This window comes from Hemibagrus wyckioides, unplaced genomic scaffold (genome assembly GCF_019097595.1).
Source record: "Hemibagrus wyckioides isolate EC202008001 unplaced genomic scaffold, SWU_Hwy_1.0 Contig15, whole genome shotgun sequence".
Classification (NCBI taxonomy): Eukaryota; Metazoa; Chordata; class Actinopteri; order Siluriformes; family Bagridae; genus Hemibagrus; species Hemibagrus wyckioides.
Window position 1 is genome coordinate 32,584 of NW_026690775.1, and position 16,598 is coordinate 49,181.

The window sequence follows — 16,598 nt, forward strand, 5'->3', positions numbered from 1 at the left end:
CTTCTCTGCGGATACTTCACGAAGGGCTTAACGCCTCAGCCAGTAAGCGTCTTATCGGGAGATTTAAAAGCGATGCTTGAATGTAGTTTGAGAACAGGATCTATTTTATTTCATTTTGTTTTCCCATATTTTAAACCCTGACATTAACAGAGCTTGTCGTCTCCCTTTCCTAAAGCTTCAGGGAGGACTCTCGGAGCGCCTGCTTGCGCTCATCAAGTGGGATGTAGACGTTCGGGAGCCTGGAGCAAAGATCTACTTCACAGTGCTTATTGTAAGTGTTCAAATATCTTCTGATGCCACGTTACACAAATGGTCAGCATTGTATCTCTAAGACAGTGACATTACACTGGATTTGTGTTTGTGTAATTTGTTGATAGGATCAGCTTACAGACCTTTTTGTGGTACTGTTCTCTCAGCCCCTGGAGCTCTACACCGACCCGCCAGCTTTAGCCAGCACGGTTAGGCATCTCCTCGGGCAGCATGTCGAGAAGAAGATGGTGAAGACTTTGGAGAGGCTCTTGGCAATGTCCTTCCCTTACTTCTACACCTTCCCAGTACCCACCAACACAACACACACACACAAACACACAATTTATTGCACAAGTTCCCATTCCATACTTTGTTACAGTTCATATTTTGTCCCTACATTGCTCAAGCGCTCCACAGATGAGTATAAATTGATTTTGTAACATTTCAATTGTCACATTTTAAAATATCTCTCTTCTTTTTCCCCTTGACAGGTCTGCACAACGATCCCAGGACTTTAGGACCAGAATTGCACATTCTGCTTTATTGGTACAAACAATATCCTATAATTATATATCCTGTAATTTTTTTCCATTCATACATTTATTTATTCTTTCATGTGTTTATTATACCTGTGTGTATAAATGTATGTTACTTTACCAAATGTGAACTAAGATCCAGAACAAAATGTGAGCACTCCAGACCATAATTCCATTGTATAGTTACAAGAAGTTAAAATGGATGAATAAGGAAAGTGTTAGTCAAATTTGCTTTCCTTTTATTGATCATAATGAAATTCATCAAGATTGAGTGAAAATGAAATGAAAATGGAAATTGTGTATTAACATTTGTATTTTCAGTTAAATGGATGTACAATGTCTGCCAAATTTTAAATGGATCAGCAAAAATCCATTCACAGTTGCATTTCCCAGGTCTTAAGTGTTACGACCCTGACCTGTGGAAACATCACTTACTCTTCCCTGCACCACCTTCCATTCACAAACCTGTGCTCCACCTCAGTCCTGCCTCCACATATGGCTTTCATGGAAGAGGTGAGAGGAAGAAGCTCTTTCTCTCCAAAAAAACATGGCAGCATCTTAACAAATTCGGGAACAATATTTTTTTGGACTGATGGTTAATCATTATTCATAGTTTCATGTTTGGTGAAGGTCAAACAGAGTTTATCACAACAAACACCTCATACCAAGTGTCATGTTGGTGGAGGGGTGAGGATTCGGTTGTTTTGCAGCCACAGGCTCTAGAAAACTTTTAATCATTTGGACATTGATGATCTCCACTTTATATTAGAATATTCTTGAGACAAATGTAAGACTGTCCATGAGCTTATGTTGTGCTGAAACTGGGTCATATTAAAGGACAATAATCACAAGCACACCAGCAAATTTGTCTCTTTAAGGATGCTGAATCTGAGGACTTGTTTTTGTCTAGGTTAATGTCAGAAATACAGATAAAAAAGAAAAAGACGGGTTATTCTTGTGTTCTGATATGCTGAAATGCTGTAATGATTCCAAATGAATCTGTGAATTGAAACTGTGAACTATTCCCAGCGTGGTGAGCAATACTTTTGTTTTAAATATATTGATGGTTCTTGATGTAAATAATGTATATGTCTATTTAAATTCAGCTCCTGCAGATGGCAGTACATGACATGAAAATACTCTAGAACTGAACCTGATTGGACCTGGACACAACAGAACCATGTGGAGTGTTAAAGTAGCCATGAACATTAAACCTGAACAAAGCTTCAGCACAGATACATGGTGTGTGGAGTGCAGTCCGACTGAAACACTTGAATTACTGCAGAATCTTGAGCTTAATACAAGATGCTTATGTATTTGTGCACATGCTCTCAAACACCACCTTGTTAGGGGTTTTATATTATTATAATTTTGTGGGGAATTTTTTCAAATCCTATCAATCACTACAGTACCTCTGGTGTTTTGTTTAGACTTTAAGGGTGTACTATAAATCTGCTGAAGAATTTAATTTCACAATAAGAATTGTTTGTAATTGCAACAATATATTTTGTAGATTAGAAAAGGTTTAAGTTCATAGAAATAGGAAATACAGGAAGTAAATATTTGAATCTTTTGCTCATTAAATTCTTTTAGAACATGTGTGTGTATTTTACATAATGTGGCAAATCCTGCACTCTGATTGGTTAAAACAGAGGGAAGCTACAGTTGAGGCTTTGTACACAAGAAATGCTTAGATGCTTCACTGAAGACAGAGTAGAAGGAAACTTGACATTTACTGTAACATAAAAAGGAAACTTTCAGAAGAACAGAGGAAATTAAAACATGATGGTTTTCTGTATGTTTCTGTTTTTTACCATGTTCATAGGTAAGCTTATATTTTATATATCCCCATATATTATGTTTAAATGTTTTATAACTAGTAAAGAAATGTTTCCATGTGTGAGTGTTTTAGATTGTAAGCATGTACTGTATGTATACTGTATAATATAAAATGATAATATTCTGAAATAAATGTCCTCTTCAGGTGAGAGCACACAGCATTACTCCAACATCTTCTGCTGTCTATGGTAAAGAGGAGCAAGAAGTTACACTCTCCTGTGATTATAAATACACTGTTTCTATGAACAATCTACAGTGGTATCGACAATATTCCAATGCAGCACCAGAATTCCTCGTTCTGTTGACGGAATCGGGAGTGAATCAGACAGGTGATACTCCTCATCCTCATTTGTCTGCTAAAGTTCATAAGAGTCTGAAGCGTGTGGATTTGGAGATCTCGCCTGCTTCAGTATCAGACTCTGCACTGTACTACTGCGCCTTGCAGCCCACAGTGACAGGAAAGTCAACTTCACTGTCCAAAAATCTACAGAGACCTCAAACATGAAAGAGTTATTGATCCAGTAGAAATATATGTATATAACCATATATGAATACTTTATTTGAATTCAATAGACAAAACATTCTAAGTGAATCCAAATACTGATAGAAAAGTTAGGTGTGTGTTTGAAGAAGCCACATGTTCACTCCCTCTGCAGTATTAAGTGCAGTTCTCATAAACAATAGTGGCAGGTGTGATGGTTTATTTACTTAATGACAGTGTAAAGATCACATGCTGGAAAATTTGGATATTGTAAACTTTTTTGACAAGCAGCTGATTTGACTTTTTTTTTTTTTTAATTTATTTGTTTGTTTGTTTGCTTGTTTGTTTGTTTGTTTTACTGAGCATGAGATTTAATGTGTTCATCATGTGTGTCTTTGCAGGGTGTTTAATATATTTTTGAGAATTACAGGATACCTGAAAGTATGTATAACTAAGAATAAGAATTGTGGAAAATAAAAACACAGTTTCCATCACACAATCAGGAAATAAATAAGCTCTACTGAAATAGTGCCCCATAATCAATTCTTGAGGTAGATGAGCTACAACAGCTAAAGACCACATCGGGTTTCATTCCTGTTCACCAAGAACAGAAATCTAAGACTACAGTAACAACCCTGTAAATGACATAAATCATACTAAAATATTTTTTAAAATCCATAGCTACCACATGGGACTCCATTACAGCTTCCTAGTGTCACCCTATCGAACAGATGAGACCTTGTCACAGTTACCAAACCATACCCCACCAGCCACCTGAGTTTCTTTAGCAACCAGCTAATTCAATTTTATTACCAACTGGAATCATTTTTAAACTTACTGCAAATGTCACAGAAACTACTTGAAGCCTCATAATATTCACCAAGCTATACTGGAGCAACAGTACAGTTTCCAGCAAAGAAGCTACAATCCTGTAAACTTGACCTAAACTGAAACCTCCACCTGACACTAAAGCAAGCTTGTTCTACAAGAATTGATTTTGATCTTCATGTCCACCGAGATTAATGACATATTTGGCCCAATGGCAAGAGCTGCTTACTTGGTTCACACTTAGCGTCTGCATTCCAAAAAGGTTCGAATCCCACAGGAGCCTCGCTTTATTGTTAACTTGACTTTGTGTAACCGAGTTCCTTTTACTCGGACCCCAGTCCATATGAACTGGAAGGTCACAGAGAGTTACAGAGTACAGTGAACCTCCATTGGCACACAGCAAGCTGAACAGGGACGACCTGGCTCATTGGTCTAGGGGTATGATTCTCGCTTTGGGTGCGAGAGGTCCCGGGTTCAAATCCCGGACGAGCCCTGGTTTTACATGGAAGAGAGTGGGTGGGATAAAACTAATGGAAACTTGCACTGCCGGCTTGGTTCTCGCTTGGAAGCTTGTTTCTCCAGAGGTCCAAGGAGGTTCAAATCCCACTGTAATTACCTCTGAAAATTAAAGCTCCAACCTGGAGCCTATCTCTGGAATACAGGGAGCGGGATGGAGAATGTCACACTTTGTGGAGACCTGAACCTCTGAAATATTAATATAATAGAGTACAGAAAGACCTCAGAATATTGTCATTTTACTAACACCATTCATCATGTTCACTGTTATATTCATGTGTCTGTGGCTTTCATTAGGTAAGTTATCATTGATCTTTTCAGAAAGGAGGGTAAAAGGTAAATCCCTATGCCACCACATCTGTCTGCTAAAGTTGATGATAAAACTAAACAAGTGGATCTGATCATCTCCTCTGCTGCTTTTAATGTTTGATAATATACAATTAGAAGGTAATTTATTCATAATCACACTCTCTGGTATCACCCAGATGAGGATGGGTTCACATTTGAGTCTTCCTCATATCGTCTCAGGGAGTTTTTTCTTGCCGCTGTTGCCTCAGAGTTGCTCATTAGGGGTAAAGTTAATTTTCAACTTTGTAATTTCTATTCTGAATTTCTGTATTTCTGTAAAGCTGCTTTGAGACAATGTCCATTGTTAAAAGTGATGTACAAATAAAAATGAAGTGAACTGAATTGAATTGAACTGAATTTAATTACCTTTTGGTTATAGACACAGCAAATTTACTTATGAGAGATTTTGTTTAAATCTGGATCAGTTTCTTATGATTTTCCACAGCAAATTATCATAATTATTTATAAATTTACAAATAATTTAAAAACCACACAAACAGATAAAGGCTTATAGTATTGTATAGATGATGAATCTTGAAATACAACACAGCCATAATGACTCTAGATTTCTGTCACTGACACTGTGTGAAGTGATCTGTCCAAAATAACACTAAAACTGCATCACTTCCTGGGTGTGTCCTTCTAGAGACGTGTAAAGTTCAGCACATACAGCACTATTATACAGAATCCTCACAGAGCTGTGTTCAGAAATGGATCAGCTATACAACTTACTGTACATAGTGAGATACATACCACTGATTCTCACTCTAGTTACAGGTCATTCATTTTCATCAGTTTATCAATAGTTTTAACTATCACAATCATATTTAATCAGTTAATTAATTACATTAATTAATAACCATGTTTTTTTTTGGCGACGCTACCCATGCACTTGGAGGGTTGTGGGGCTGTGGTCAAGGGAGGCCTGCCAGGTCGGGAAAGAGAGGCACTCTGGCAGGCGGTCACAATGGTTGTACCACGCATGCTTCCATTACCAGACGTGATTCAAGATCCAAACCCAGGAAAGGTTTGAAAGGCTTAGGCTCTTGTTGACAAGGTTTGCTGATATGAACTTGCATCCCAGTCTGTTGCAATAAATTCAGTTCAATTCAATTTTATTTGTATAGCGCTTTTAACAAAGAGCATTGTCTCAAAGCAGCTTTACATGAGAAACCACATCAAAAAACAACAAACATATGAACAGACAAACAGACAAACAGTCCTAGATGTTATCCCAAGTGAGCAAGCCTGAGGTGACTGAGGCGACTGTGGCAAGGAAAAACTCCCTTAGATGGTATGAGGAAGAAACCTTGAGAGGAACCAGACTCAAAAGGGAACCCATCCTCATTTGGGTGACAATTGTGTGATGTAGATACAGCATGTGTATAGTGTTATGTGAATCAATAAGGAGGTTGTTGTCCATGGCGCTGCTTGAATATTCCAATCCTCACAAGCAGAACCCAGCTGGAGCTGGTCCATCTCCGGATGCCACTGGAGCCGGCACAGTCTCTGTATGCCTCGGGATGGGTAGAAGAAAGGAAACAATGGAACAGCATTAGCGTAGCTGCTGTTCATAATATTAGCAGTACTAGCTGAATGTGCATTTAATCAGATGTACTGGCGTGCAAGGTTATGGGAAGTGTTAGATGTATGCCTGGCTAAAGAGATAAGTCTTTAGTCTACTTTTAAACTGGGTGACTGTGTCTGAGCCCCGAACACAGTCAGGAAGACTATTCCAGAGTTTTGGAGCTAAATACGAAAACGCTCTACCTCCTTTTGTGGACTTTGAATTTTCGGCCATCCAATTTCTAATATCTTTAACACACTCAGTTAATCTAGACCAATTAGATATTTCATCTGGTTTTGATGAGATATATAAAGGCGCACGATCCGGGCCGCTGTCTTCGGGACCGTGCACTGCATTGATCTGCATGGATCTCCAGTGGCGACCCGTCAGCCTTACAGCATCTGTGTCCAACCAACATGGAAATACAGCCCACGGTTGCGAAACACCTAGACCCAGGGCTAGCTTTTCTCACTCCCCTCTAGCACTCCGATGCATTGCGCGTGCAAGAGTTGTGGTAAAGAGGAGGTTAAAGGGCACACAAGCGACGAGGATGGGATTCAAACCCACACGTGCAGAGCACAATGGATTAGCAGTCCATCGCCTTAACCTCTCGGCCACCTCGTCAGGTGCAGTTGTGGCACCCACGACCAAATGTCCACAGAGACCGCAACAATTCCGTAGAGGAGTGGTTGTTTGGACTTGCTGTTTGAAAAAGCAAGGTGTGAAACGGAGCAGCCGGCGTTGACACCAGTTGCCAAACCCTGGGAGCTATTTCAGCACCTGGGTCTGGGGGCTCCGGTACCGTGCGAGCTCATTTTTTTTTTTTTCAGCCAGACAGCCAGCTAATGGCAACTCTTAAGCAAATTTGCAGAAGGCACAGGAGCCACAACCCCTGTAAAGCCTTTGGGGTGCCAGAGCCCACAACCACTGCCTTGAAAAGGCTCAGCTGGCAGCGGTGGGATTTGAACCCACGCCTCCGAAGAGACTGGAGCCTAAATCCAGCGCCTTAGACCACTCAGCCACGCTACCCGAGGGCGCAACACTTATAGACCTCTGTGGAGAGTACACTGACATACTGTCTGGGTGTGTGGTACACAGGCTGCACAGATGAGGACAGACAAACTGTGCAGAGGGTGAAAAACAGCTCAAAAAATCATCGGCTGCCCTCTGCCCTCCCTGGATGACATGTCCAGGTCCTGCTGCCTCAGCAAAATCAAGGCCATCACAGGAGACTCCTCACATCCTGCTCATCACTTGTTTGACCTGTTGCCATCTGGGAGGCGCTTCAGGTCAACAAAGTCTCACACCACCAGACTTACAAACAGCTTCTTCCCCTGGGCCATTCGGACTGCAAACAATCACTGAACACACACACACACATTCTACCTAATAAAATGTGCAATTCCACTGTGCACTTTAATCTGTCTGTGAATTGAGTACAAGTTATAACTTAATATTGGCTTTGCACAAATTAGATTTCAAGCAAATATATAATTGGGAACATTTTGTTGCAGCTTTATGAATGTTCTGCTTATATTACAGTAGCCCTTTAAAGATGGGTACAAGTATGCATATGTATGAAAGGAGAGTCCATAACCTGAGGTACTGAGATATTGAGAAGGGTTCAGTAAATTAATTCTATTTTTACATATGTTTCTTTATTGACATGCACAACCAGTTATTACAACATTATTACAACAATACTAATTCTAACAAAGTCCTGAATATGTACAATATGGCTACATTTGTGGACACCTAACCATCACACCAGTATGTGGGCATTCTCCAAACTGCTGCACAATTGTAGGATGTCTTTATATTCTTACAAAAACATGTTCCAGCTCAATGAAGATGTTTATTACAAGTTTGGTGTGGAATAAAATGAGTTACCTGCACACAGCCCTGAACTCAAACCCACTCAACACTTTTGGGATGAATTAGAATTCTGACTGCACCCCAAGCCACACATGCCTGATGTTTTAGGGCTGTATGGACACATGGACATACAGTATCTCACAAAAGTAAGTACACCCCTCACGGTTTTGTAAATATTTTATTATATCATTTCATGTGACAACATTGAAGAAACGACACTCTGCTCCAATGTAAAGTAGTGAGTGTACAGCCTGTATAACAGTGTAAATTTGCTGTCCCCTCAAAATAACTCAACACACAGCCATTAATGTCTAAACCGTTGGCAACAAAAGTGAATACACCCGTAAGTGGAAATGTCCAAATTGGGCCCAAAGTGTCAATATTTTGTGTGGCCACCATTATTTTCCAGCATTGCCTTAACCCTCTTGGGCATGGAGTTCACCAGAGCTACAGGTTGCCATATATTTACAAAAATGTGAGGGGTGTACTCACTTTTGTGAGATACTGTATATTGCCACTTACTGAACAATCATCTAATTTTTAATATTATTAGTGAATATTTTGCAACAAGTTTGAAGTAATATCTAAATAAAGCTAGTCTAAGTAGATTGATTGATAATGTTAAATTGCCCCTAGGTGTGAATGGGTGAGCAAATGGCTGTGTGTGTGTGTGTGTATGTGTGTGTGTGTGAAAGAGAGAGAGAGAGAGAGAAACAATTTTTTTTTTTTCAATTATATTTCTGCACATATTTGGTAAGTTCAAAAACAATTTTTTTTGGTGTTAAGGTTTTTCTCTTCAGTGAACACAAGATGGCGCAGTCACTTATCTTAATGTTGGCCTAGAACTAGAGCACCACACAACCTGCTCACATTCTCTGAGACATAGAGTATACTTGTTCTTCTATCATACATACTGCTGATATAATATCCTAACCCCTGCCCTGGTTACTCTTAGTGCCTAAGCTAATTTCAGAGATATCATTCTGATTAAACAACACAACTGTCCACTTAACACTAAACTGTCATAAGAATAAATAATCATCTAATGTCATTTCTTTGGCACCTGCTGTGTCAGAAACATTAAAAACTAGAAACTTATATGTGAATGTGCCTTTATTCTTCTTTCTCTTCTTCTGATGCTATTGTGAGTACAGGAACGTTTTATTTTTCAGATTTAACTGTTAGAGCTGAGAAATAAGGGATTAATTCAACCTTAATTACCAAGGGAAACTACTAATTTCTTCCTCATTCTAAAATAAATCATATTCTCTTCCACTTAGTGTTTCTAACATTAATCTGCCTGCTGGTGTTTACACAAACTTTCTCTAATTTAGAGATATCACTAACATATGTAAAATAACATAAATACATTATTTTCCTGCTTTCAGTATGTGTTTACTTAAATGTCCTCTGGACAGGTTTCCCATATGAGGCTGAATGTAAAGCCTGGATGTTTCAGTAAGAATCAACAATCTGACAACAACATTGGTGACACTGTCATGTGATGCTGTGGGGTGGAGCAATTTTGAAGCTTTATGGTGTTAACATATTAGATTACAGAAAGATCTCCACTATTTTCACTGAGCTAAGACCAGTCATCATGTTCACTGTTATATTCATGTATCTGTGGCTTTCACTAGGTGAGTTAACATTGACTTTTTATTATTACAGAAATATCAACTATATTATATTAAATATTAGTCTGTGTGGTGATGCAGTGTGAAAATGTAGAGTGTGGGTCTGACTTAAGTATTTCCTGTTGATTATTTAAAGGTTAAAAACATTATGTTCTCTTCTCTATGACAGGTGACTCCATGGCAGATTCAATAGAGCCACTTCTCCCTCATAAAGCTGTAGATGAAGGTGATGATGTTACTCTGTCCTGCAGCTACAAAAAAAGTAGTACTTCAGACGATCTGCACTGGTACAGGCAATATCCAAAATCTACACCTGAGTTCCTTCTTATTGTTGACCAAAAAGGAAATCTAATTTCCAACACTGACCCAAGAATGTCTGCTAAAGTTGATGATAAAACTATACAAGTGGATCTGATCATCTCCTCTGCTGCTGTATCAGACTCTGCACTATACTACTGTGCTCTGAGGCCCACAGTGACAGGAAATCCAGCTGCACTGTACAAAGACTTTCACACAGTTTTGTTATATTGAAAGAAGTTTTGCCAATGCTTTAGAGAAAGTTACATGTCCTTTTGGGGGATTCTCTCTTTCTCTCTACTGATCAGGGTCGTGGTTGATATGGAGTTTGTCCCACACATGAGGTAGGAAACACCCTGAATGGGATGTCAGTCCTTTGCAGAGCTCCATACACAAACCCTTTCACATACTTATTTACACATAGTGAATTTATTAGTAAATTTATTACTGTCATGTTTTTTGGAGGTGATGCAAAACTGCACACAAACTGACAGTAACCTGAACTCATCATCAAACTGGGGATCCTGAAGCTGTGATGCAGCAACACTACCTGCTGTGTCACTGTGCTATCACACTGTTAAAATCCTTCTGCTTAAAGTGTGTTCTTGTAGTGTGGTGTTGTGTCATTGTTATAATAAAGAACAATTACTAATTTTAAGTATTATGTATTTTGACAGCCCAACTTTAACAAGCCATAAACATATTTCACCAAGCAATGTTTAAATCTTTTATTTACTTTATAATCCTGCATAGGCTGTTGTCACTGAACCTTTCATACTACACAATTGTAATTGCATGTGATAAGTTTATTGGTGTAATAGGGGTGTGTTCATGAAAATGTGTGTGTGTGAAAGAGAGAGAGAGAGAGAGAGAGAGAGAGAGAAGGAGAAATTTTAAATTGCTAAATTATAAAACTATTTATTAGTGTGTTAAGGTTTTTCTCTTCAGTGAACACAAGATGGCGCAGTCACTTATCTTATTGTGGGTCTAGAACTAGAGCACCACACAACCTGCTCACATTCTCTGAGATGATGTTGCTACTTTTCACAGTAAACAATTGTGACATAGAGTTTACTTGTTATTCTACTAAATAGTTTATTTATATTCTTCTTTATAATGGGCAGTTTAGCAGATTAAATTGGGCTGACCGATGAAGATGCCAACATTGTCAGAAAAGAAACAGACTCTGTTATTCTAAAATGTTCATACGAGTCAAGCAGTGATTACACTGAGCTTTACTCTTCTTTTCCTTTCACCAACTTAAGAGCCATGCTTTTCTCACAAGATGGAGATATTTACACTTTTACATTCACTTCATCATCAACCTGTAACATTAACCATCATTTAACCATCAAATGTAATATTTTAATGGACACAATATTAGAGGTTAACTAATGTTGTATTGTTTGTAGAATAAAGCCCAAACTGCACTTCACTAACAACTCCTCATACAGCTAGTTTGTTGTGTAACTGGTTATTATTGCATGGACCCAGTGGACACTGTGGATCAGAAACCCAGTAAACGCTCTGTTCTGGACATTCTTGTACCATTAAAGTTAGAATATTAATGCTATATTTGATTTATTTGGTTTATTCTAGATGGAATCTGAAAAATACATGCAAACAACATGACTGTCAAGTGGATTAGTTTTAAATGTTATGCTTGTTTTCTATAGAAACTAGTTTGGAGTTAAATGGAATATTGGTTCCAGATGTAGATGCAGACACCACTAATTTAATGTGTAATTAAATAACTTTAATTACTTTATTTACTGTAAGTAAATCCTGGATTTATCAGGGGGAATAACTAATAAACTAAGGTGCAGAAATAGACAAAAGATCAAAAAGAGAGCAAAAGGTAAATAAAACATCCAAAAATATCCAAAACAAATCACACAAAAAGTTGATCATCAACAGTGGAATAGTTCTGTGTTGTATTAGTGACTCAGTTCACTGTCACTTATACTGTGAAGTGATGATCTGTGTAAAATTATGCTCCAACAGCATCACTTCCTGGGTGTGGCCTTCTAGAGACGTGTAAAGTTCAGCACATACAGCACTATTATACAGAATCCTCACAGAGCTGTGTTCAGAAATGGATCAACTATACAACTTACTGTACATAGTGAGATACATACCACTGATTCTCACTCTAGTTACAGGTCATTCATTTCATCAGTTTATCAAAAGTTTTAATTCTTACAATCATATTTAATGAGTTGCATTAATTAATAACCATGTTTTTTATTATTCATCCGGTCATTTCTTGATATTTTAAGTCAATATTTGGTTTAAGAAAAATATTTCACTGATATATTTTTTGTATTTTTTTTTTTTTTACACCAGGCAGTTTTGCTGATAAAATTGGACCAGCAGATGAAGATGCCAACATTGTCAGGAAAGAAACAGAGACTGTTACTCTGAAATGTTCATATGAGTCAAGCAGCAATGACATTGATCTTTACTGGTACAAACAATATCCTAACAGCGCACCACAGTTTTTACTGTATAAAGGAGCAAGGTTAAGATCTGATAGGAAGAGCACTCCTGATGATCATCGATTAGAGTCGAAAACCAGCAGAGACTCTACTGAACTTACTATCAGAGGTCTAAAGCTCTCAGATTCTGCACTCTATCAATGTGCTCTTGAAGTAGTAGCACTGTAATACAGAGTTACTGAAAGGCTTTACAAAAACTGTAAATGGCATATATGACGTTTATAAAACCACGAGATCAAAGAAACTCACTTTATCAACTTTTTGGTAAACCACAGAAACCAACAACTTTTGTAATAACATTTACAGCTGGAGAAAATAGCTGAGAAAAAAAGAATGATGAGGGATTAACACAGCAACTACACAATATTCATGGTAAACTCACAAATATACATGTTTCAGATACTAGATGTTGCTGGTCTTTTAATTAAATTAATAAATTAATAAAAAACCCACAACCCAGTGTAGTCCATTGTAATTTGTATTCCTGCTTCATGACTAGTGTTGCTGGGAGAAGCTCCAGATCCACTGCAACCCTGACCAGGATAAAGCAGTTACTGAAGATGAATGAATGAATGTAGGTTTATATAGACAGTTGTGGACATGTGACCAGGATAGAGCAGTTAATAAAAATAAATTCTGAGTTACTGATCATTTATTAGGACAGTAAGCAGCTGTTGATATTATTTATAAGGTATAGTTGGTGTGATCATGCAATGTGTCTCATAGCAAACAAAAACCTAGTAAATCCTAGCAAACCTATTAACAAAAACCTGCATTATGACCAAAGCCTCTGATGCTAATTAATGAAGCTAGTGAACATGTAACACCAGCCATACAACATCATCCATGATTGTTCATTAAGTTTGACAAAAGTGGATCTGTTCATCTCCTCTGCAGCAGTGACAGACTCTAAACTGTACTACTCTGGTGCACACAGTGACAGGAAACCCAACTAGACTGTAGACAATGTACTACACATGATTAATTCATTCTGTGGAAATGCTTTCTTTATATTATGTTGGTAGATGCAGCTCAGGCTCTTTTGGTGAAAGCAGGAAAAAGAGCTGAGAGAGAAGAAGGACAGAGTGATAGCAAAGCTAACAGAGAAAAAGATTCTCCTTTCCACTGTGTGTTTGTAGACTTGGAGAAAGCGTATGACAGGGTGCCAAGAGAAGAGCTGTGGTACTGTATGAGGAAGTCAGGAGTAGCAGAGAAGTATGTCAGAGTGGTGCAGGACATGTATGAGAGGAGCAGGACAGTGGTGAGGTGTGCTGTAGGTCAGACAGAGAAGTTCAAAGTGTGGGTGGGACTGCATCAGGGATCGGCTCTGAGCCCCTTCCTGTTTGCTATGGTGATGGACCAGTTGTCAGAGGAGGTCAGACCGGAGTCTCCTTGGACAATGATGTTTGCAGATGACATTGTGATCTGTAGTGAGAGCAGGGAGCAGGTGGAGGTAAACCTGGAAAGGTGGAGGTTTGCGCTGGAGAGAAGAGGAATGAAAGTCAGTGGTAGTAAGACTGAGTACATGTGTGTGAATGACAGGGAGGGAAGTGGAACAGTAAGATTACAGGGTGAAGAGGTGAAGAAGGTACAAGTACTTGGGGTCAACAGTTGTTAAGTTTTACAGCTACTATCAACATCTGTTTTCTTGTGAGAAAAAAAATCCATGGAAATGACAAATTCAGCGGTATTTGAAAGAGAAATATATGGGGGCTATGAAGACATTTTAGGTATTTGAATAAATATTTCTTCCATATTCCAAAATCAGTTCAATCCCAGAAACCACCTACTAAAGAAAGGACTTAGCATATTATAACAATTCCTGTATGTTTCACCATTCAAATATTCTTATTTTTGTAATGAGAGAGAGAGAGAGAGAGCAAGAGAGAGAGAGAGAGAGAGAGACCCAAAAACAAGTGTTATAACTTTTAATGTCAAAATATCACAGAAAAATTGAGTAGATGGTATGAGTGAATCCATTGCTTCTCAGGACCACATTGTTTTATTAAGACAAAAACATTTCTACAGATTTATATAAACAGTATACAGAACAGTACAGTTATCATGAATATGCATAAATACAAGTAGGTGGAGCTAGAGGTGGAGATGTACATCAAATAGTAACACTGACATTCATTTCTGAAGCTAGAGGTTTGAACTAAACACTCAGGAAAACAATGTTGTTCCTCTTCGTGGTGTTTTTCACTCTTGCTGATGTTGGTAAGTCATATACACTGCACACAAAATATTATTTTTTCTAATTAAGAAGACAAAATTTTCCATGTGAAATGTGTCATTTATGATTAAAATATCACAATATTGTTGTAATGTTTTTATAGCAGAGGCTGCTGACAATAACATTAAACCAGATCAAACCAATGTATTTTCAATGGAAGGCAGCAACATCTCACTGTCCTGCACATATACTGGATCAGTTGACAGTCTCCACTGGTATCGACAAAAACCTGGATCAAGACCTGAGTTTCTGCTGCTGATTCTTGAAGCCAGTGAAACTGTCACTGAGGCTCAACCACCTCATCCACAATTGTCTGTACAACTTAAAAAAGAGCAAGATAAAACGAATAAGAAAGTGGATCTGATCATCTCCTCTGCTGCTGTATCAGACTCTGCTCTATACTACTGTGCTCTGGAGCCCACAGTGACAGGAAATCCAGCTGCACTGTACAAAAACTTTCACACAGTTTTGTTATATTAAAAGCAGCTCTTCCAATGTTTAGAGAAAGTTACATGCCCTTTTGGGGGATTCTATCTTTTTCTCTATTGGTCAGGGTCATAGTAGATACAGAGTCTGTCCCAGACATGAGGTGGGAAAACACCCTGAATGGGATGTCAGTCCTTTGCACTCCACAAACCCTTTCACACACTCATTCACACAAAAGTGCAATTTCTCCTAGCAAATTTTCCTACTGTCATGTTTTTTTTGGAAATGATGCAAAACTGCACACAAACTGACACTAACCTAAACTCCTGTTAAAATCCTTCTGCTTAAAGTATTTTCTTTCCCTATGGTGTAATTTTTATAATAAAGAAAGATTTCTACCCTCATGGTACAATTCCATATTGACTGATAACAAGTGCACTAAAGACAAGGCTCAGGTCAATCCTCATAGCAGAATTCCACAATGCCAGTGGACTCATGATCCTCTCTGTTCTGTCTGGAGTAATTACACTGCAGATGAAGGGCATTTTATTGTCTAAGTGTCGTAACTTCACATATATAATAGTCAAACTAATCAGTTATAGCCCAATGTTCAACAAGTTCAACCTCAACAGAAGGAGATCATCTTCAAAACTAAGGATTATCTTATTATCAGCAAACCAATTCCTTGTATTTTCAAACAAGTAACTAGAACCGTCTTATTCATTAGTGCATTGTTGTCTTCTGATCTTTTGCAGTGTTCAGTGTGAGAAAGAATCATTATGTTGTGATTCATGAACAAGCATCTGAGTAAATTTATCTAAAGGGAATTGTTTGTGTGTGCGTGTGTGTGTGTGTGTGTGTGTGTGTGTGTGTGTGTGTGTTTAATCCCCTGATAGGAAAGGAAGTATGTCATGTGAACATAAAGTATTTCTCAATGGCCAGTTCAGTTTAATTGTTGAGATTTACAGCTGTTTTCAACATCTGTTTCCTTTTAGTTTTCTATTATTATTTCTTTTTGTGCTTTACATTAAATAACGTAACCTGGTGTTGTAAATACAATTTAAATGTAAGTTCTAATATATAATTACTAATCCACAGTATGAATATATATGTATGGCTGTATGAACTGTTTGCAGGTTTTTATTTTGTCCAAGTTAAGGTGTTTCTCTTCAATGAACACAAGATGGCGCAGTCACTTATCTTATTGTGGGTTAAGTTCTAGAGACACTACCACACAACCTGCTCACATTCTCTGAGATGATGGA

The 16,598-nt window shown here is 38.1% G+C and overlaps 3 non-coding genes across 3 annotated transcripts; 1 reads left to right on the plus strand and 2 right to left on the minus strand.

The window, feature by feature from the left end:
* The first annotated feature begins 4,354 nt into the window (after positions 1-4,354).
* On the plus strand, positions 4,355-4,426 carry trnap-ugg (transfer RNA proline (anticodon UGG)). Its single transcript has one exon. It is a non-coding gene; the product is annotated as a tRNA-Pro (tRNA).
* Positions 4,427-6,906: 2,480 nt separating this feature from the next.
* trnas-gcu (transfer RNA serine (anticodon GCU)) lies at positions 6,907-6,988 on the minus strand. Its single transcript has one exon. It is a non-coding gene; the product is annotated as a tRNA-Ser (tRNA).
* A 323-nt stretch (positions 6,989-7,311) lies between these two features.
* On the minus strand, positions 7,312-7,393 carry trnal-uag (transfer RNA leucine (anticodon UAG)). Its single transcript has one exon. It is a non-coding gene; the product is annotated as a tRNA-Leu (tRNA).
* Between the last annotated feature and the right edge of the window lie 9,205 nt (positions 7,394-16,598).